The following is a 24,055-nucleotide window of genomic DNA, read 5'->3' on the forward strand; positions in this document are numbered from 1 at the left end:
GATTTGGGCCACAATTAGGCCAAAGCAATGCCGCATGTCAGTCATAAACAAAACAAATGAAGCAGAACTGGCCCACATCTGGCCCAGACACCAAAATTGCTGTGGCCCAGATCCGGCCCACACTTGACACTTTCATCTGGCCCACATACCCTTTGAACTGTAAACTGTGGGCCAGATGTGGGCCAGTTCTGCTTCATTTGTTTTTTTTTACGGCTGACATGCGGCATTGCTATGGCTTAATTGTGGCCCAAATCTGGCAAACAGGAGCGGACCGCCCAAGTGCCATCATTCCACGCGGTATGTGGGCCAGATGAAAACGTCAAGTGTGGGCCGGATCTGGGCCACAGCAATTTTGCTATCTGGGTAACCAGCTGTTAGTAAAAATAAAAATGAATTCTGAGGTTAACAGTTAAATGTATAACAATAAATACAGAAGAGCACAAAACACTGAAAAGAGCCAGAGCTCTGTAAAGTGAATAATGACAATTATTTATTGACTGTTATCATTTGAACTGAAAGGTAATTTTGATAGCAATAATATAAATTGTGACACTGCAATAAAAACTAAATGACTGATTTTGTCCAACACAAACAAAGGTTGAGAAAAGCACAGAAACACATGGTCACTCAGGAGGACTCACACACACTGATCTTACTGTCTATATGAGGATTTATTACACACATTTATTCTAATATGTTATTTCACTGACAGAAGTTCAGCCACAATATTAATGTCATAAAGAGAAAACAAGAGACTTTATAACATCTCATTGTTACTGATTTATCATGCAGCTCAAAGCATTTCTCATCAGTCTATTCTGATTCATCAACACAGTTTCACTGATGATCCAGAACCAATATAAAACCCAGGATAGAGCGGCTGAGTGAATGTGGTGTGGACTGTGTGGATGAGGCTCATTGTGTCGGAGACGCTGTAGAAGGACAGAGTTCCTGCACTGTGATCCACATACACTCCTATTCTACTGCTGATGGACTTCACAGGGAGATCAGTCCATTTATTATTGTATATGAATGAGTAACAGGAGGTAGAGCAGAACAAACTCCAGGACTGGTCATTACCTCCAAACACACACTCATCACCTGATCCCTTCCTGCTGATGCTCTTATATGACACTGATATAAACACATAACCACTCCACTCAATCTCCCAGTAACTGCGTCCACACACACTCTCTCTACACAACACCTGAAAATACTCATCAAATCTGTCTGGATGATCAGGATACGGCTGGACTGTATTAGTGTAAGTAATCACTCTGTTGTTCTCAGACAGACGGAGGCGTTTATTCACTGTGTTCAGATCCAGAGTGAGCTGATGGGAATCTGATGGAGATAAAACACATCAGAATCAGGAAATATGAATCTGTTTGATCTTTCCATGTAGCTGAACTTTGTTCAGTGTATCATCAGTGTCTCAGTACAGATGGCCAGATATCTGTGCAAATCATCATTTACATAATCAATTATAAAACTCTTTCTCCTTCTACAGGAAGAACATGAACACACTAGGTGCGTTTTTCTGATTGTTTTCTTATTGACTTACCTCGTAGGAAGACATTCCTGGTCCGGAGAACAATGTTGGTGAATGTGACTGTGGAAATCAACAGACATGAACAGTGTGATTCTCATGATCCTGCATCCATTCCTAACACATTTCTAATATGATGTTCTCCATTATATGAGATGATGATGGACTCGTTTCTGAGACCAGATGAATCTCCAGGACTTTACCTCTGTCTGAGATCTTTTTGAGCTCCTCTTTGCACAAAACCTCCAGTTTGTCTCTCAGCTGACAGACAGATTCTCTCAGAGCATCGGAAGAGAAAAGAGAACTGAAGGGATCGTCATTTCCGTCTGTAGATTCAGGAGGTGCTGAGAGAGACTGGAAACTCTACAGAAAACAGAAATCAAAACTCATCAGCTCCACACTTCACCCAATAACCTGCACTAACATCAGACTTTTAATCAGTTTTAATCAATTTCTTAATCAGTTGTATCAGGTTTGAAGATCATCTGATCCAATTTTGATGAAGGTTACTCAGAATCTGTCAAGTTCACTGATTTCACCATGACATAATAAATCATAAGGAAAAATTAGGTAAAAGGTTGAAATGTTAGTGAAGTTTTGAACTGTTGGTGGTGCTAGTGGTGTTTGACAGCTAAATATATCTTCCAGAAGAAAGAGCTCATAGAAATGATTCCTAAGAGATTTCCAGACCTGAAAGCCATTTTTAAATGGCATCTCTTTCAGAAGAAGGTGATCAGATGAGAGTCTGACTGATGATTATATAATAAGACACTCATGAAATGTTTCTCTGTGAGTCTGGTGTCACAGCAGGATCTGCTCAAGTCCACTATGATCCTGTTCTTCTAGATCTGTGTTACCTGCAGGAACTGGATGTGATCCTGTGTGTGTGAAAGCTGCTCCAGCTCAGTGTCTCTCCTCCTCAGATCATTGATCTCCTGCTCCAGTCGCTCCAGTCGTCCTTCAGCTCGACTCACTGCTTGCTTTTCCTGATCTCTGATCAGCCGTATCAGCTCAGAGCGGCTTCTCTCAATGGAGCGGATGAGCTCAGTAAAGATCCTCTCACTGTCCTCCACTGCTGTCTGTGCAGAGCGCTGTTAGGACACACAGTGATTCAGGCTTCAGTGAGTCTGAACTGAGACGGAGACAAACTTCTCTTCTTCTCCAGACTCACCTTATGAGACGCCACAGCCTCTCTCAGCTGCTGAAGATCTTTCTCTCTCTGCTGGATTCTCTGCTGGAGCGTCTTCTGCGTCTCCTTCAGCTGCTTCTGCAGGACAAACAGATGATAGTGAATCTCACAGAAAACTACTGGCACTAAATCATCATGTGAACAGATGAATCCAGTAAAAGTGGAGCTGATAAGTAATGGCTGTAGGTTCAAACTCCAGAAGTGATGATTGGTTACAATCATCATACATTAACATGAAGATTAAGGCGTGTTTCACACTGCAAGTGTAAGTATTCTAAAAGTGAAACTGAAACAGATGTAGAGCTTCACACTGACAGTGTTTCTGTGTAATTAAGCTGTGACTCGACACAGAAAATAAACAGATTATTGAATCACTACACTGAGTATTGACTTGATCGCTAGTTTTAAATACCTGTTTCTCTGTCCTCTGTGCTGCAGCTGATACAATGTTGTGGTTTTTATGTTCATCCATTGTACACAGCACACATATACATTTCTGATCAGTGCGACAGAAAACCTCAAGGATCTTCTCATGTTTCTTGCAGATCATCTCCTGCAGTTGTCCAGTGGCATCAGTCACTTTGTGTGGCTTACGTGAATGAAACTCCTCATGACGCTCAAAATGAGCTTGACAGTAAGATTCTTGACACACCAGACAGGACTTGACGGCTTTGTATTTTCTTCCAGTACAGACGTCACACTGCACATCTCCAGCTCCAGCGTCACAGTCAGCAGAAAGTTGGGTTTTCTTCAGTTTCTCCACCACTTCAGCCAGCATGGTGTTTCTAGCTAAAGTAGGTCTTGGACTGAAGGTCTGTCTGCACTGAGGGCAGCTGTAGACTCTCATCTGATCCTCCTGATCCCAGAAGTCTGTAATACAGCTCTTACAGTAACTGTGTCCACAGGGAATGGCCACTGGATCCTTCAGGAGATCCAGACACACTGGACACAAGAACTCATCCTGAGAAACTCTGGCTTCTGCCATTTTACTGCTTAAGAGTAGACAGAGACACAAACACACAACAGCTCAACTACACTTCAGCTTCTCTTTCCCTGAACTCACGTGATTCCTATTTCCTGGTTCTGTGTTTGAGTCACGTGAGTAAAAGAGGTGTGTCTGTGAGACTGTAAAGCAGCTTCCTCGTTCCTGCTCCTGTAGAGTCTCTCACACACACACACACTGAAATGCAATGCATGGTGAGTCTTTACCATGTCTGTTGCATGTCAGTGTTGTGCATCATTCAGATGAACTGAGAACACCTTTAAATTATAAACCAATCAATGATTTTGAATTGAGGGAGTAAAAGTCGTGGTGTTGAAGGTGGAAGAGAGCGCTGGTCATTCACTCCCCAACCTACAATCCCTGCTGATATTGAGACTCGAACCCAGGACCTTTGGGTCTCAAGTCCGACTCTCTAACAATTCACATCTTAGTGAAAACTGTTTTGACTCTATTTTGTGTGCGTATAAGCCTGTATAATCAATTTTTTCTATTTATTTTTAATATTAAAAAAATGACACATATTAAGGAAAGTTTGTGTCAGAATCTGAGGAAACCTGGCTGAGCTTTCATTGGTGATCTGATACTACAGCGATGTTAAAAATGAGTCAAAGAGGGTAAATAGTGCCTGAGGCTCGTTCATGAACACATTCTCTCTCTCCATAAGGGGCCAGTCGTGGCCTAGTGGATAGAGAGTTGGACTTGTAACCTGAAGGTCTCGGGTCCAGCAGGGATTGTAGGTGGGGGAGTGAATAACCAACACTCTCTGAGCCATTACCATGACTGAGACACCCTTGAGCAAGGCAGCATTTGCTCCGGGATGTTCATGTTCATGTATGTTCATATGGCTTAAAATCTGTGTCTTTGTCCCTCTCAGATCATGTGTGAGATGAGATTCATCTCAGATTAGCTGGATCTCAAAGCACAGTGAGACGTGGTGTGACTCTGGATGACCAGCTGAGACGAGAAGAGATTCTGGAAAATCAGCGGAGACGTTACTTGACTCGTGACGATCAACGGTGACTTGGCTTGGTTCATTACCATTGACTTTACTTAGATCTTTAAGATCAGCGGTGACTTGACCGAACTCTGGCAGATCATACGAGACCACCACTCTGATGCAACATGCTGCGATGTTAATGGGTTCTGAGGCAGCAGCAATGACATGACGGGGTGTTGTTGTGGCCGCCATTTTGTGAACGGGATCTGCTATCACAGACATTTTGTGAGCGTGCTCTAACGCAGCTGCTATCTCGGTCATAAATGCAGAGTCACGTTCTTCCTCTGCAACACCCACAGTAAACAAAGGATCTTCGCATCTAAACTCAGATTGCAGTGGTTTATTAATGCCATCACAAAAAAAAAAAAACTCGATTAACAAACAGTCCGGTAGATCAGAGTAGTTTGCAATGGCTAAAAATTTGCGGATATAGTTCTCCAGAGATCGCGAGCCTTGTTTAAAGACTAACAATTGTCCATACCTGACCAATGTTCCTCGGAAAAGCCGCTGGATCCTTGTGTGGCCAAGTATTCTGCAATGGGGCAAACAAGACGCGAGACGTGCGGATCCATTTGCAAGCTTTTATTAATAAACAGCCAAATAACAGGCTGGGTCAAAACACCAGCAAACGAGTATGGCACGGACAAGACACAAGAGTAATCCTAGGGCATGTGTGGGTCCTCGATCGGTGAACAATATCCAGAGGGCTTGAGAAGAGGGGTAGTCCGATAACCTGAGCAATTATCCAAACGAGGTAAACAGAGAGTCCGAAACGGTGAGACAAGGGTAAATCCACTATACAAGAGTGGGAAACAGGAAACGAGACTATAAACAAAACAAACTAGACTTAGACTTAGACTTAGACTTAGACTTAGACTTAGACTTAGACTTAGACTTAGATGCTCTGTAAGGCAGTTAACACTAGGAGAGTGTTATACGCAGAACAATACTCGGCAATGACATAGAGGAAGTCCAATGCTTATAAAGCGAGTGTGATTGTGTGATCAGCTGTGTAATCAGAGCAATGTGAGATTGGTGACAGCTGTGTGTCGTCAGTGCAATGGATGATGGGAAATGCAGTCCAGAGGTGACGTGCAACAGTGGTGTAGTGCAAGAGTCAATGTAGTGAGTGAGTGACCTCTGGTGGTGAGTAAACGGAAGTTCATGGACCGGATTCGTGACAGCATGTGTCGTGTCAGACATTAGAAGAAGGAGGACTTTATAAAGGATTTGAATGGCCCCATGTTGGTGACAATCAATAAAAAAATCATCACAATCACAAACTGTCTTTCTGTATAAAAACGTGTTTATGAAGTTTAGATCAGATATATATAAAGTAGATCTGCATTTATGGGTAATTCAGTTCAGTTTTATTTATATAACACTAAATCACAACAAAAGTTATCTCATATACAAATATAAAAATATACAATCTGACCCATTTAAAAACCTTTCAGTAACTTGCCCAACATCTGTGCAGGTATCACACTAACATGTTGTTAACGTGTATTAAATCGTGAATGCTTTGCTAGATACACAACAACAGCCTCGTCCTTGTTGATCCTCTGGAGGGATCTGGAAAGAGGAGCAGGTGTAGAGGAAGACAAACAGTGCTGCATTCTCATGGAGCCTGTGATGATCTGCAGTATTCCTCTCTCAGAGACTCCATAGGGCTTTTCACACTACGCTTAACCCCGGGTTATCTACGTTCTAAGCACCGCATTTAACCCCGGGTAAAGACGCGTTTCACACCTGTAATTTGAAAGCGGTGTTAGCACCGCATTTTACCTGGGGTTATGAAACCCTGCTCCAGAACAGGGTAAACACCGCATTTGACCCTACACTGCATGTTGTAAACAGCAGCAGGTCAGTAGTGAAAAGTAATGTAAAGTAAGAACTTCAAAAGTAAGAAATATCAAACGACGGAAAGCGTGTGAACTGGAGTGACGAGGAGACTGAATTATTTGGTCAGAAAAAAATATTCAAGACAAGTTTTCTTTCTCTTGGACATTTGTCTTTGTTTTCTTGCCTTTTTGCGTCTCAGTAGGCTTACAAGGGCTAAACATCTACGCGGCGACATCATTTTTTAATAACTAGCAAGATGCGGAAATGCTGTGTAAAGAGGTTGCTGCTGTTCGTCCAATCAGCGACAGTGACACCGCAAATATGCAAATAAGAACGTTAACCCAGGGTTTAGGAATGTACAGTGTGAAACATCTGTTAATGAATACCCAGGATTAACAGTTAAACCCAGGTATATTATGAGCAGTGTGAAACGTGATTATGATAATTACGATTCCGTTTATCCGGGGTTTAGGTTTACCCAGGGTTAACAATTTCAAGTGTGAAAAGCCCTCATGAGGCCTAATGCATGCTGGGAGAAGCAAGCAAAAGTTTAGATCGCAATCATTGCTGACTCATGGCCTGATATTTAGGAACTGACTGAAACTGCTGACCGTATGATGGTTTTTCATTAACAGGATGGACCAGGCACCTTTGCAGAACTTTGGGTAGCGAACCGCAAACACACCTCACCAGCACTGGTTCCAGAAACTTCTCTGCTGCCATTGTGTTTGAAATGCAGGGCTGCCAAGAGAAGTCTGTAGAAAAAGTATAATTTTTACTGATTACAAGCTCATGCATATGTGCATATGTGAATAAACCCAGAAGTAAAAACAACATATAGAAAATAAAAAATACAAAAAATAAAAAAAATCTATTGTATAGTGAGTTAAGTTGACGTTGCTCCTCTGTGACTAAAAAGTGTCATTACTCATCGACAGGATATAATATTTAAATAGAATAAATTCCTGGTCCCCGTTAATAGGGTACACCAAGATAATACAGTTCTGCAATAAATTGTATTCCCATGATGGTTATAATGTTCTTTATTCAAGCTGTTTCAAGTGGTGCAAAGTGCAGGATGAGGGAGTGAAAAGCCTCCAGTGAAAAGGTTTGACCCTTACGCAAAGAAAATATATTTCCTAATACATGAATGATCAATATATTACATTTACATTTATGCATTTAGCAGACGCCTTTATCCAAAGCGACTAACATTGCATTCAAGTTACAATTTTTACATTTTATCAGCTCTTGCTTCCCCTGGGAATCGAACCCATGACCTTGGCGTTGCTAGCGCCATGCTCTACTATTTGAGCTACAGGAAAGCTCATATTAAATGACATAACGGTATATTAGAGATTATACAGAATAATATATTGTGTAAATATATTACAATATATTGAATAATACATAAGGAATTGCCGCTTTCATATATTGAAAAATATGTGGCAATATATTTACTTATATATCAAAACATATGTAATTTTATATTCAGTAATACACTTTATAATATATATAGATGTACATGTGAAAAGACATTGTACTGCATGTGTAAAAATATATTGAACATATATTTACTGATGCAGTATATACACACATATATAAATATATATATTTCTTATATTTAACATAATTTATTATTTATATGTTTCATATTTTAAAATATAGCTAGTTTACAACAGCATAAGCACACCTGCTCATAATAAACACTTAGTTAACAGACTATCACTGTGCTGAAAAGTTCATTATTTGTTTTAAATAAAGTAATGTAATCTTAAAGGTTTTTGGCCAATCGTCTTCCTTACCACAGACTCTACTCTTCTGCACAATGGTAACCCCACAAACTTACACATACCAGAAACCCTTTTACATTTAAAAAATAACATTTATTTTTAGGCAGAGTTGAAGTCACACCTCAAGTCTTTGTTCTATTTTTAGCAAAAGTTCTTTCAGCTATTTATTGTAATTAACAGTGTGTGAGGCTAAATCAAGCTATTTTGAAAAAGGTATTGAAAAGGTAGTTTTTAATCAGCTGAACAACTACTTAAACTCAAATGGATACCTGAACAATTTTCAATATGGTTTCCGAGTGCTTCACAGCACAGAGACAGCACTCATTAAGATAATAAATGATATTCGTTTTAATTCTGACACAATATCAGTGCTGGTACTAATAGATCTCAGTGCTGCGTTTGACACTGTCGATCATAACATACTTCTAGAGAGACTGGAAAACTGGGGCGGGCTTTCTGGGATGGTACACAAATGGTTCAGGTCATACTTATGTAACCCTTTTCTTAACCCTCTGGGGTCTGAGGTGATTTTGGGGCCCTTGAGATGTTTTGACATGCCCTGATATTTGTGCTTATTTCAGCTACTTATAAGATACCATTGACCAACATGTATTTTTTTGTATTCAGCACAAACTATGCTACAATAATATGTGACCAAGGTGGATGTACATGTTTGCATTTGTTAGAAAAAAAATATTATGCGTGGTTAGTAAGTTTTGGGGAAAAAATGTAGCTGAAATAAGGCCATAAAAGCCACACTAAATCGTCCTGAATAAGACTTTTGTGTAATCAGTCTTGTAGGCTAGAATATTTACTTCACAATTATGTGAAAATCATTCAGCTTACTCATTCACAGAAAACAATATATTGATTTAAATTTTTAAAGACATGTTTTGTGATAAAAAGCGTATATGCGAGGGAGTGGTAATGGGCTTGAATATTAAGTGATTCTCACCTGAGAGACAAAGGGCCCTCCCCTAAAGCTGCTAATGGCCCATCAGTGTGACTGTGACTGAGACAGGTAAGACAGAGAGTGTGAGGAGACTGAAAAAATGGGGTTTTTAAATGATTTGTATTTTATTTACAACACAGTATAATCAAAACATACATAATGATGGTCAAAGACACATTATTGTGCACTGATCTAACCACAGAGATGTGAACAGACTTTGACTCATTCCTGCAACAGATTCTGTTCAACAAGTGAAACAAATACCTGATATTTACTTATGTCCATGGATTCAAGAAGAAGAAAAAAAAAAGATCAGTAGTAAAGTATCTTGTTTTACCATAGAATATCAGTGTAGTTGAACATCAAACTGTGTTCCTCTGAGAGCACTGTACCAACATCAGAAGAAAGTCATCAGGATTCATCTGTGGTTCAGGTACCTGATTCAATAAAATACAAACAACCAAAAACATTTGTGAGCATGTTAACATCAGGAGCATCTCTCTATATATATATATATATATAGGTTTTAGACTCACGCATACTTTGTACTATCGTAAACAAAAAAGACCTTTTATATCTGAGGAACGAATTATTATTGTTTAGTACGTTATTAAAATCTATTTTTGAACAGAATAGGCTATTAATCATGAACATGTTCTAAACATACTTAGACTCGTAGCATTCATCATGTTACAGTGTACACTCATATTACTTTTATTGTTTTATATAGAGCATGAAAACATCATCGTGCCGTAAGAAATTTAAATACAATGAATTGTCCATCATATTCAAACACTGTAGTCTGGAATTACAGTTTGGGAGAAAAACAACTATGATTGTATAGTCATATAGTCTAGTATGTATGATTTTATAGCAGCTGTTATGATTCTGTAGCTATAGACTCATGTATGCCTACAAAAGGATGTACTTTGTACTATAAAAAAGGATATTTAATTTTTCTCATTATTAGTTAATCATCATTCATTCTGTTCACCTGTTAAATTTCATTATCTCATTTGTCTCACTCCATTTAAGCCCTGTATTCTCCTGAGTTTCTTTGTCTGGATGATCAGGATACGACTGGACTGTATTAGTGTTAATAATCACTCTGTTGTTCTCAGACAGACGGAGGCGTTTATTCACTGTGTTCAGATCCAGAGTGAGCTGATGGGAATCTGATGGAGATAAAACACATCAGAATCAGGAATTATGAATCTGTTTGATCTTTTCATGTAGCTGAACTTTGTTCAGTGTATCATCAGTGTCTCATTACAGATGACCAGATATCCTGTGCAAATCATCATTTACTAGGGCTGCCCCCTAAGAGAGGCTTAGTCGATCACAATTTTATTAGTCGCAGGAAAAAAAATCCACAGAAAGTGGTGAAGTCACGAAGTCCGTGACAGACAAGTCATTAACCTCTGTGTTGTAATTACAGCACATCAGTCAGGACTAGGGGTGTGCGATATATATTGCCTGCGATAATATCGTAATTAGTTAAATACAGCGGTAATTGTAAATAGTTTTAATGATGTGATTTTTGTGATAATTTGATATTATCGAGTATATCGCAAAAACCAAACAAAACACACTACAGAATGCACACATTCATCACGTGAAGTGTGTTCTTTCACTGCATGATTCAGTCTACTAAAAACATTTAGAATGATCACAAAATTCAAGATATGGGGGCAGATATGTATATATATAATTTCATATAGTTAATATCAAACGAAGAGTGCCGTTTTTCTTCTCCAAAAATTAGCATGATTACAAATGTGATATTGAGTTTTTACAATAGTTCAATAAACAAGAAGTTAATATTAAGAGATTTACATTTTAGACACCATATCGCCAGTTTTTGCTCTATTTCGACAATAAAAATAATTCCAAACAAGGCCACTGTGCTGTTTTGCGTTTCTGAGCAACATGACAGTGTTTAGTTCCTGAATGAATCAACCGTTTAAATGATTTGGTTCAGTCGCAATGACTCACTTCTTAACAGTGACTTGCTGCCACCTGCAGGTGGTTTTAATTTCACATTTAAAGTATCTTTTCAATTTTTTTTTTTTTTTTTATAATTTCAAATATCAGTATTCAATGTTTTATGTTTAATATATCAAAACATTATTTATGCATTTGTTAGTGCAGGTTAAATGCATTCATGTCCTGCATTAAACAGTGTGTTAACACATCTAAATGCCACTTCAGATGCAGCTTCTGTGTTTCCTCTGCATTGCAAAGATGAATTTTGTTTATGCTGATTTAATTTGCTTGGCAACAGCCCAAATGTCTTCTTATTCTAATTCACCGATTAAACTTGACTCATTGCTCATGCACACTTTTAGACAAAAATGGCTTTATAAAAGGTAAAAATGCCCATAAAAGGTAAAAATCAATTTAAACTTATTGGAAAAGATTAATATATGTCACTCCTGTGAGAACTAACCATCACACATAAAGAATATTAAAAACTTTAGGAGTCAGCTCTCCACAGTACAATAACACACTTAGCAAAATCTCGAAAAATGGAAAACAAATATTTTCAGATTATGTAATCCATAAGAAATATGCACATTCACTGTGGAGATAACGAGTCCGTGTAGTCGACTTCATCACTGCAGCCGAAAATACAGAAAACACTAGGTTATCAATTAATTATTATGATGTTTTTTCCCTGAAATATTCATAATCATTACTTCTGCGGTGCTCTGTGGTAAGATTTATGCATGCGCTTGAGCGCTGATAGGCTATAGGCCATTAAAGGGTCATTATTACGAATTAAATGGTTCATTAATATAAACGTGCAATTAGTCGACTAATCGCTTCAAATGAATGACTATTAGTCGATCAGAAAAAATATATAGTCGAGGGCAGCCCTATCATTTACATAATCAATTATAAAACTCTTTCTCCTTCTACAGGAAGAACATGAACTCAGTGAGTTTTTCTGCTTGTTTTCTTACTGACTTACATTGTAGGAAGTCGTTCCTGGTCCAGAGAACAATGTTGGTGAATGTGACTGTGGAAATCAACAGACATGAACAGTGTGATTCTCATGATGCTGCATCCATTCCTAACACATTTCTAATATGATGTTCTCCATGATATGAGATGATGATGGACTGGTTTCTGAGAGCAGATGAATCTCCAGGACTTTACCTCTGTCTGAGATCTTCTTGAGCTCCTCTTTGCAGAAATACTCCAGTTTGTCTCTCAGCTGATGGACAGATTCTCTCAGATCATCAGAAGTGATGAGAGAACTGAAGAGATCATTTATGTCTGTAGATTCAGGAGGTGCTGAGAGAGACTGGAAACTCTACAGAAAACAGAAATCAAAACCATCAGCTCCACACTTCACCCAATAACCTGCACCAACATCAGATTTGTGTGGCTCTTGTTGACTTGACTGATGTTTAGTAACTCACCTCAATCCAGCACTTTCACAGCATCAGCTTCATTCTTCTCATATTCATTAAATCACATCAGAGCTACAGATTCTATTATTTGCTACTTACACTCTATGTGAACTTTCTAGGAAACAGTTTGGATGATAAAACATCTGCTAAGAACATAAATGTCCATCTAACAACTCAAGATCATCAATGGAGTCTCATTGTAGGGTTAAGTAGATTTGTTCAGGAAAAGCAGCTCAAAGGCTACGATTCAACATTATTTATAACTTTAGAGCAGTTAGAGACACTGAAACTTCACAAGGACCCTTAAGCAGAGGTGTAAAGTAACTAATTACAAATATTTTCTTTACAGTACTTGAGTAAATTTTTCAATTTTTTTAATAAATATAATGTATAATTAAATTTTATTCAACTCAAGTAAAAGTATTCAACTTCGCTACATTTATTTTTCGGCAAAAGTACAAAAATACAAAATGGACAAAGTTGCCGATGGAGAAACAGGGTGAGCTGGCGTTTGACGGGCACTGCGCTTCAGCTAGGTCTGACTTGGGTGCAAAACCAATCAAAACCTCCAGTTCAGCTGGGGGCAGTGCATTCAAACCACGCTTTGCTTTGACAGTGAATCACTGGTGTTGGTGTTTTTAATCAGTATCATTAACGTTTCAATATTTTTGTGAATGTATGAGCTAGGCTCTGAAATTGTAATTTAAATTGTAATTTTGACAGCTCCTGAAATAGGTCACACCATTAATATTACCAGAGCATTCAGCAGTGTAAGTAAAGAGAAAACTCGGTTGATAGAGGGATGCAGTTATTGCATGGACGGAGCACGAATAATGTAAGTGTCTAAAATGCATGCGCACAGTTCCACTGAATGGTAAAGTGCATTTAAACTAAATGTATAAAGCAAACTTCGTACAAAGCTGAAATAACCTCATCATAAACAATGATTTTTCTGTCAATCAGATGCACGTAAATGTGTTGTTTGATACAATAGCAATAGTCTTGCGTAGCCAGACCTTCAGACTGACGGCTGTAGGTCTGGAATGTTTGGTAGCTTTCATTGGCCAAGGCCCACTCATGAGACCGTTTGACCGACATGTCAAACAACCAATCGTAGTTCCTTTCGTTCAGCGTCACGTTTCGGGGCCACAATAACAGACCGGTGTGTAAAACTCTCGGACATATTTGAAAGATTCTATGCTGCAAACTTTAAATATTTCACACACTATTAAAAATCCAGCGTTTATTTTATCCTGATAAGTGTGTGTCGTCACAGTTGTAAACTCGACGGCTTTCTTATTTCGTGAGGGGGTTTGGCGTCACAGCATCTTTGTTTCCAGGCGGAATGTTAAAGAATGCAACACACTCATCTCCTGGAAATCCTGTATAATTGAACCAATCCGACGATGACTCCGACACTCCTGAAGTGTTTCCAGATAAGTGTGCCATATGCATCAGATGTTAAGCCAACGGTCTGTGGGCGTGACATCTAAGACTAAGACTACAATAGCAATGGTGGACTCCAGGCAAATTTTTGGTGGAAGGATAAAAGAGCATTTTATTTAATATTAACCTGTAGCTAGGCTTGGGAATCAAAAATCAATTCCAATTCTGGAATCGGATACTTGTTATACAAATTAAAATTTTGATTCTTCATATCGATTCCTTTGTGCACATTTTAATATGAATTTAAACCATTCAAGCACAAGAAGACTCATGCACATAAACAGCTAATTTAAACTATTCAAGTCAATAAGACTCATGCGCCGTTTTCTCTGGTGCACACACAGACCCTGTGCACCCAGACCGCGATCTTCCCAGATGTCCTTCATCTCCACCCGGAACCGCTTCGCCCCCCTCCGCGAGACGGAACGCGATGCTGTGGTCGTGGGAAGCTCCATCGTCCGGCACGTCCGTGATACGTCAGCTGAAGGTAAAGTGCACACTCACTGTTTCCCCGGTGCACGTGTTCTCGATGTTTCTGCGCAGATACCTGCGATCCTGAAGGGCAACGAGAACATCGGTGCTGTCGTGCTGCACGCGGGGGCCAACGACATCAAGCTGCGGCAGACGGAGACACTGAAGAGGGACTACAGGAGCCTGATCGAGACGGTACGCAGCACATCGCCCACGGCGACGATCATCGTGTCAGGACCGCTTCCCACGTATCGACAAGGAAACGAAAGGTTCAGTAGACTGTTTGCTTTAAACGAATGGTTATCGTCATGGTGTAAAGAACAGAAACTGCTCTTTATTAATAATTGGAATCTTTTCTGGGAGCGTCCTAGGCTTTTCCGTGCTGATGGCCTGCACCCCAGCAGAGTCGGAGCGGAACTCCTGTCGGACAACATCTCCAGGACGCTACGCTCCATCTGACTAGTAAGCCAATTCTCAAATAACTGCTATGATAACTTTTGTTCTACCCACTTAAAAGATAGAAGTACTTGCGTTGTCCAATCTATACAGACTGTGTCTGTTCCCCGAATAGCGAGGTCAAAATATAAATTTAATGCAGGATCTAGAAAAAATCTGACCGTGATTAAACCAGGAAAACGCAAAATAAATGAACAAAAACTATTTTTAAAACTTGGGCTCTTAAACATTAGATCACTCTCACCCAAAGCAGTTATTGTAAATGAAATGATCACAGATAATAATTTTGATGTACTCTGACTGACTGAAACCTGGCTTAAACCAAATGAATATTTTGGTCTAAATGAGTCTACTCCACCGAGCTACTGTTATAAACATGAGCCCCGTCAGATTGGTCGTGGCGGCGGTGTTGCAACAATATATAGTGATATTCTCAATGTTACTCAGAAAACAGGATACAGGAGGTTTAACTCATTCAAACTACTTCTGCTTAATGTTGATCAGATTTCCTCTCAGATCTATTAGTTAATGTTGATAAACTGCTAATTGTCGGAGATTTTAACATTCACGTTGATAATACAAATGATGCGTTAGGACTTGCGTTTACTGACCTAATAAACTCTCTTGGAGTCAAGCAAAACATCACCGGGCCCACTCATCGTTTTAATCATACTCTAGATTTAATTATATCGCATGGACTTGATCTTACCAATATAGATATCGTACCTCAAAGTGACGATGTTACTGATCATTTCCTTGTATCGTGCATGCTGCGTATTACTGATATTAATTATATGGCTCCGCGTTATCGTCCGGGCAGAACTATTGTTCCAGCCACCAAAGACAGATTCACAAATAACCTGCCTGATTTATCTCAACTGCTCTGTGTACCCATAAATACACATGAACTAGACGAAATGACTAGCAACATGGGCACTATCTTCTCTAATACATTAGAAGCTGTTGCCCCCCTCAAATTGAAAAAGGTTAGAGAAAAACGTACTGCGCCATGGTACAACAGTTATACCCATTCTCTCAAGAAAGAAACTCGTATTCTTGAGCGCAAATGGAGAAAAACTAAATTAGAAGTTTTTAGAATTGCGTGGAAAAACAGTATGTCCAGCTATAGACCATTTCAACGGATATTCGGCGGTATAAGGAAGTGACGTCTTTGTTCCACGGACGTTTCCGGTTAGTGTTCAAAACAATGGCGGCAGGCGCTTGATGCACAGTGGGATTGCGATTAATTTATTTAATCCTGCTGTTTAAAATGTAGAAATTAAAATTAGATCCTTGTAGTTCGGTGGTTGGGTTGCTCCCGCTGGGCTCGAACTAACATTAATTTATAAATAATCGGAAATTAAAGGGTTAGATGCCCGAGAAACGCGCCTGGATTGCAGCAGTGAAGAAGCAGTTGTTTACATATGCGCCTAGCGTTTTGATTCTTTTGAAGTGAAAAAGGCCAAGCTTTTATTTCTGTTTTATTGCAAGCGTTATGTAGGCTATAATTAAATACGAGTTCTCATTAGTTGTCTAGCTATCTTGTAAGCAGATAAATGCAGTGAGTAAGACATTATAGAAATGTATTCTCTAAACTTGAATGTTGAATAGTGAAACAGTTAACTGCAGTAGTTTACAAAAGCTAACGGTAAACATTTGTCATCACTTATGCTTGTCTAATGTTAATTCCAACATGTACTGATGTATTAAACAATAATAGTATTATTTGTAAATGTTGTGCATTAAATTATTTTATTTAATGCACAACATTTACAAATAATACTATTATTATTATATAAATAAAATAATTGTTTTTCTACTTCTGTCTTTAGGAAAGCCATCATCTGTAATGTAAGACAGCTCAGACAGTGAGTGCTACAGGGAGACAGGACAGTGCCAAACCACATGTGACCATATGAACACCCAGATGTGTTTGAGAACTTGAGGATGAAATGCAATGTAGTACTCAAAGCTGCATATGGTCAGCCTGCTGCTTTTTGATATTGATCACATGTTAATAAATATGCTGGAAACAGTCTCTGTCTTTTGTTTATTTGCAGTACTGGTCAAATGTCTGGACACATTACTATTTTTTTATGTTTTTAATACAGACAAAATCAGTAATATTGTCAAACGGTTTTCTGTTTTAATATTCGTTATATTTCTGTGATGCAAAGCTGGATTTTGATCAGCCATTACTCCAGTCTTAAGTGTCACATGATACTTCAGAGATCATTCTAATGTGCTGATTTGGTTAGTGTCAGTGTTGGAAACAATTGTGCTGCTTAATATTTTTTTCTGGAACCTGTGATGCTTTATACAGGATTGATTAATTAAATCCAGACAGGAATTTTCAAAATTATAGAAATCTTTTCTAACAGTGTGTCTTTACTATAACTTTTTAAAATCAATAAAAAACATTATGAATAAATGTATTCATATTCTTAAAAAATTAAATAAATACTGACCCCAAACTTTTGAACAGTAGTGCATGTTGTTACAAACCATTTATATTACAAATAAATGCAGTTCTTTTATTCAAAGAATACTAAAATTATCTCAGTTTATAAACATGTTAAGCAGCACAACTTTTTCCATCACTGATAATAAATCAGTATATTATTATGATTTCTGAAGGATCATGTGACACTGAAGACTGGAGTAATGATGCTGAAAATACAGCTGCAGATCACAGAAATACATTACAGTTTAAAGCATATTAAAATAGAAAACCATTATTTTAATTTGTAATATTTAAAAATATTACTGTTTTTGTCTATATTTTTGATCAATTAAATGCAGGCTTGATGAGCATTGGAGACTTATTTCAAAAACATTAATAGTGGCCACACTTTTTACCTGTATGTGTGTTTACAGTAAATGTGCATAAAAACATACATACCCACATATAAACTTGTGTGTGTGCATTTATTAATCTGCATGTAGGCTATACTTTATCTAAAAAAAAAAAACCTAATAAAGGTTTATGCAAAACACGGTAGTCGGCACTGAACTGCATTCATCTTGTTTATTTATGACCACATGATGGCTCAGATAGAGCATTCTCGCACTGTTCCACAGCAACAAACTTGACCCCACTAAGCACACATTATAAAACGATTGAAATCAGTAATAATGGGATGTAGTGCTTAGTTTATTAGCATTCATTTAGCATTGTAATAAACATGCATGTTCAGTAAAGCTGCAGTGAAACTATATGTATTGTGAAAAGCGCTGTACAAATAAAAATGAATGCGTAGACATACAGACTGACCCAGCTATGCAAGTGAAATGTCCACCAAAAACCTCCCCTGACATCTTAGCACACACCATGATAAGATCGTAAGTAACACTGTTTGTCTTGCTTCAGTTTAACCGAACATAAGACTGATGTCATCCATTGTACAAACAAATGATCCCAACTTCTGAGGAGTTAATTGTAAGCATCCAGACTGCGATACGCGTTTAACGCCATCTCTCGTGTACACGCACACAGCATCAATCAGAGCCGTCCGGAACACTACTTTTAATGTTCTCTGTCATATTTAAAGGGTAATTATTATTATTATTTTTTTAAATACCTAACTTGCGTTTTCGCTAGGCTTAAAAGGGATACGCTTGCACTATAGGTTTTGATAGATCTGAGATTTTAAAATGGCGCTACCGGAAATGCTTCAGGACCAGACATGCGCAGTAGCGTTCCAACGCCTTTGTTATTGTTTACGTCCGTGAAATGGTCTATAGGCAGGCTCTAAAAGCTGCCAGGGTAGAGAATATCCGCAAACTCATAGATAATAACCAAAACAATCCAAGGTTCTTATTTAGACCAGTGGCTAGATTAACAAATAAACAGACACCACCCGATCTAAATATTCCCCCACAGTTTAATAGTAATGATTTTATGAATTTCTTTTCTGATAAAATAGATAACATCAGAAATACAATATCAAATGTCGATTCTACTGCGTCTAGTATTTCAGCTTCATTCATCGCACCCAAAGAAAAACTGCCGTGCTTTACAACTATAGGACAGGAAGAGCTAAATAAACTTATCAGTGCATCTAAACCAACAGCGTGTTTATTAGATCCTGTACCTACTAAATTACTGAAAGAGTTGTTACTCGTAGCAGAAAAACCGCTTCTCAATATTATTAACTCATCGTTATATTTAGGTCACGTCCCAAAACCATTCAAGCTGGCGGTTATTAAGCCTCTTATTAAGAAACCACAACTAGATTCTAATGAACTGGCAAATTACAGACCCATTTCAAATCTTCCGTTTATGTCAAAAATTTTTGAAAAAGTTGTGTCTACTCAATTATGCTCCTTTTTGCAAAAAAATTATCTCTATGAAGAATTTCAATCAGGTTTCAGGCCCAATCATAGTACAGACACTGCACTTGTTAAAATTACGAATGACTTACTACTTGCTTCAGATCAAGGCTGCACCTCATTGCTAGCATTACTTGATCTTAGTGCTGCGTTTGACACTATAGACCATAATATACTCATAGATCGATTACAAAATTATATTGGTATTCAAGGACAGGCTTTAAGATGGTTTAGATCCTACCTGTCCGATCGCTACCACTTTGTTCATTTAAATGGGGAGTCATCTCAATTATCACCAGTAAAGTATGGAGTACCATAAGGATCTGTCCTAGGTCCTCTGCTATTTTCAATTTACATGTTGCCCCTTGGAAATATTATTAGAAAACACGGGATAAGTTTTCATTGCTATGCTGATGATACTCAATTATATATCTCAACAAGACCAGATGAAACTTCTCAACTATCTAAGCTAATAGATTGTGTAAAAAGTGTAAAAGATTGGATGACCAATAATTTCCTCCTATTAAATTCAGATAAGACAGAGATATTACTTATTGGACCAAAAAACAGTACACAGAATCTCGTGGATTATAATTTGCAACTAGACGGATGTACTGTTACGTCCTCTAAAGTCAGAAATCTGGGTGTTATTTTAGACAGCAACTTGTCCTTTGAAAATCATATTTCCCATGTTACAAAAACAGCATTCTTCCATCTTAGAAACATTGCCAAGCTTCGAAACATGCTACCTGTTTCTGATGCAGAAAAGCTAGTTCATGCATTCATGACCTCTAGACTGGACTATTGTAATGCACTGTTAGGTGGTTGTCCTGCATCTTCAATAAACAAGCTACAGATAGTCCAAAATGCAGCGGCTAGAGTTCTTACCAGATCAAAAAAATATGATCATATTACTCCAATTTTACAGTCTCTGCACTGGCTACCTATTCAGTTCCGTATCATTTACAAATTATTATTACTTGCCTATAAGGCCCTAAATGGTTTAGCTCCTGCGTACCTAACTTGTCTTCTACCACGCTATAATCCAACCCGCTCCCTAAGGTCGCAAACTCTGGACTTTTGGTAGTAGCTAGGATAGCAAAGTCCACTAAAGGAGGTAGAGCTTTTTCACATTTGGCTCCCAAACTCTGGAATAGCCTTCCTGATAACATTCGGGGTTCAGACACACTCTCTCTGTTTAAATCTAGATTAAAGACACATCTCTTTAGCCAAGCATACACATAATGCATTTTATAATCTTGTACTGCAGTTATATCCGATCAAATGTACATTATTATTATTCTTTAGCTTGGGTTGAACAATTTAATTTATTTTTGCTTAGATGGAACAGCAGCTACGCTAATCATGTCTCTGCTTGTCTCTACGTTTCTGCCACGGGATTAACATCCCGTGGTAGCTAGGAATTACAGAACTTCAGTCTGGATCCAACCACTACATGATCTGAGATGACCGAACACCTGAGATGGAGGATCAGCGCCGGGAGATGACGTATGTCTCCCTGATCATAGGCAGAGGCCAGACACCTGGATGAACGCCAGAGACAGATCCCCATTGAGGACCCCGCCACTTAGACAGCCATCGGAAAAGACCACTGGAACCAGCTGAGCCCATTCAATCTGACTTGCTGCAGTTTGGAACTGAACTGCTGGTTTGTTTGGCCAGAGGAGAATTGGCCCCCCGACTGAGCCTGGTTTCTCCCAAGGTTTTTCCTCCATTCTGTCACCGATGGAGTCTTGGTTCCTTGCCGCTGTCGCCTCTGGCTTGCTTAGTTGGGGACGCTTCATTTCCAGCGATATCGCCGACCTTATTGCAAAGACACTATTTAAACTTATTGACACATTATTTTCCTTTTTTGATATTGTGCAGTGCTTTGACACAATTTGCATTGTAAAAAGCGCTATATAAATAAAGGTGACTTGACTTGACTTGACATCCAAGACGTGCACACAAAAAGCTGCCTCTCATACTGTATAATGCGTGATACTGAACTGAGTCATCTTCCATGTCTTTTTGCATTTGAAAGAACAAATACACACAAAAATATGTCAAAATATCCTCATAACACAGTCGGTTATGTAAGTGAACGTAAACAGTTGTGAAAGAAAACGCATGTGTAACAGTATATTGGATCTCTGTAATATATTGGGTCTATGAGTCTCACTTATGAAACAGACATTACATGAGAGTGTTTAATACTCCATAATGCTCACATCACCTCATTTTGGGTAAAAATAGAAAAATAATACTAAAGTACTTTGTAACGCAGTAACTTGAGTAGTTTTCAGCAAACTACTTATTTACTCTTACTTGAGTCATTATTTTTCAGTACTTTTACTTGTACTCAAGTAAATTATTCCAAATTATATAGCAATACTTTTACTTGGGTACAATTTTTTTAGTACTCTTTCCACCACTGGCCCTTAAGACATGCTTTGGTTTGGTTTCAATACACTGAATTATTGCTAATATACAGCCTGAATTCATGTTTGGGGTCTTCATGGTCAAATTCATCAATGTGTTACAGGCAAATAAACATCTATTTTATCAGGTTTGAGGATCACCTGATCCAATTTTGATGAACGTTATTCAGAATCTGTACTATTGAGTTCATCGATTTCACCATGACAATGTTTCTCTGTGAGTCTGGTGTCACAGCAGGATCTGCTCAAGTCCACTATGATGCTGTTCTTCTAGATCTGTGTTACCTGCAGGAACTGGATGTGATCCTGTGTGTGTGAAAGCTGCTCCAGCTCAGCGTCTCTCCTCCTCAGATCATTGATCTCCTGCTCCAGTCGCTCCAGTCGTCCTTCAGCTCGACTCACTGCTTGCTTTTCCTGATCTCTGATCAGCCGTATCAGCTCAGAGCGGCTTCTCTCAATGGAGCGGATGAGCTCAGTAAAGATCCTCTCACTGTCCTCCACTGCTGTCTGTGCAGAGCGCTGTTAGGACACACAGTGATTCAGGCTTCAGTGAGTCTGAACTGAGACTGAGACAAACTTCTCTTCTTCTCCAGACTCACCTTATGAGACTCCACAGCCTCTCTCAGCTGCTGAAGATCTTTCTCTCTCTGCTGGATTCTCTGCTGGAGCGTCTTCTGCGTCTCCTTCAGCTGCTTCTGCAGGACAAACACATGATAGTGAATCTCACAGAAAACTACTGGCACTAAATCATCATGTGAACAGATGAATCCAGTAAAAGTGGAGCTGATAAGTAATGGCTGTAGGTTCAAACTCCAGAAGTGATGATTGGTTACAATCATCATACATTAACATGAAGATTAAGGCGTGTTTCACACTGCAAGTGTAAGTATTCTAAAAGTGAAACTGAAACAGATGTAGAGCTTCACACTGACAGTGTTTCTGTGTAATTAAGCTGTGACTCGACACAGAAAATAAACAGATTATTGGATCACTACACTGAGTATTGACTTGATCACAAGTTTTAAATACCTGTTTCTCTGTGCTTTGGTCTGCAGCTGATACAATGTCGTGGTTTTTATGTTCAATAATCGTACACAAAACACATATACATTTCTGATCAGTGCGACAGAAAACCTCAAGGATCTTCTCATGTTTCTTGCAGATCATCTCCTGCAGTTGTCCAGTGGCATCAGTCACTTTGTATGGCTTACGTGAATGAAAATCCTCATGACGCTCAAAATGAGTTTGACAGTAAGACTCCAGACACACCAGACTTGACGGCTTTGTATTTTCTTCCAGTACAGACGTCACACTGCACATCTCCAGCTCCAGCATCACAGTCAGCAGAAAGTTTGGTCTTCTTCAGTTTCTCCACCACTTCAGCCAGCATGGTGTTTCTAGCTAAAGCAGGTCTTGGACTGAAGGTCTGTCTGCACTGAGGGCAGCTGTAGACTCTCATCTGATCCTCCTGATCCCAGACGTCTGTAATACAGCTCTTACAGTAACTGTGTCCACAGGGAATGGACACTGGATCCTTCAGGAGATCCAGACACACTGCACACAAGAACTCATCCTGAAAAAATCTGGCTTCTGCCATTTTACTGCTTAAGAGTAGACAGAGACACAAACACACAACAGCTCAACTACACTTACGTTTCTCTTTCCCTGAACTCACATGATTCCTGTTTCCTGCTTCTGTGTTTGAGTCACGTGAGTAAAAGGGGTTTGTCTGCGAGTCTATAAAGCAGGTTCCTCTTTGCTGCTCCTGTAGAGTCTCTCTCTCTCTCACACACACACACACACACACACACGTTGGTTTTTGTGGTTTATGGGGACTCTCCATAGGCGTAATGGTTTTTATACTGAACAAACTGTGTGTGCTATTGCCCTACACCAACCCTACACCTAAACTTAGCCCTCACAGGAGACTTTGTGCATTTTTATATTTTCAAAAAAACACCATTTAGTATGTTTTTTAAGCCTTTTGAATTACGGGGACATAGGCAGTGTCCTCATAAACCACCTTCATATTGTAATACCTCTGTCATACCCATGTCATTATACAAATTCGTGTCCTCATAAACCACATAAACATGCACACACACGGATGGACACACACACACACACACAGAGACAGAGTGCATGGTGAGTCTTTACAGTGT

At 38.8% G+C, this 24,055-nt stretch overlaps 1 pseudogene across 1 annotated transcript; it reads right to left on the minus strand.

The window, feature by feature from the left end:
• Positions 1-473: 473 nt before the first annotated feature.
• On the minus strand, positions 474-23,490 carry LOC306853341 (annotated as a pseudogene). The gene is made up of 15 exons (XR_013786057.1): positions 22,923-23,490; positions 22,493-22,588; positions 22,179-22,412; positions 12,491-12,647; positions 12,303-12,350; positions 10,323-10,503; positions 7,274-7,338; positions 5,220-5,270; positions 4,665-5,022; positions 3,151-3,730; positions 2,721-2,816; positions 2,407-2,640; positions 1,753-1,912; positions 1,565-1,612; positions 474-1,344 (listed from the first exon to the last, which is right to left on the minus strand). The product of XR_013786057.1 is annotated as an uncharacterized misc_RNA (transcript).
• Positions 23,491-24,055: the final 565 nt, after the last annotated feature.

The sequence above is a fragment of the Barbus barbus genome, assembly GCF_936440315.1.
Source record: "Barbus barbus genome assembly, chromosome: 33".
NCBI classification, from domain to species: Eukaryota; Metazoa; Chordata; class Actinopteri; order Cypriniformes; family Cyprinidae; genus Barbus; species Barbus barbus.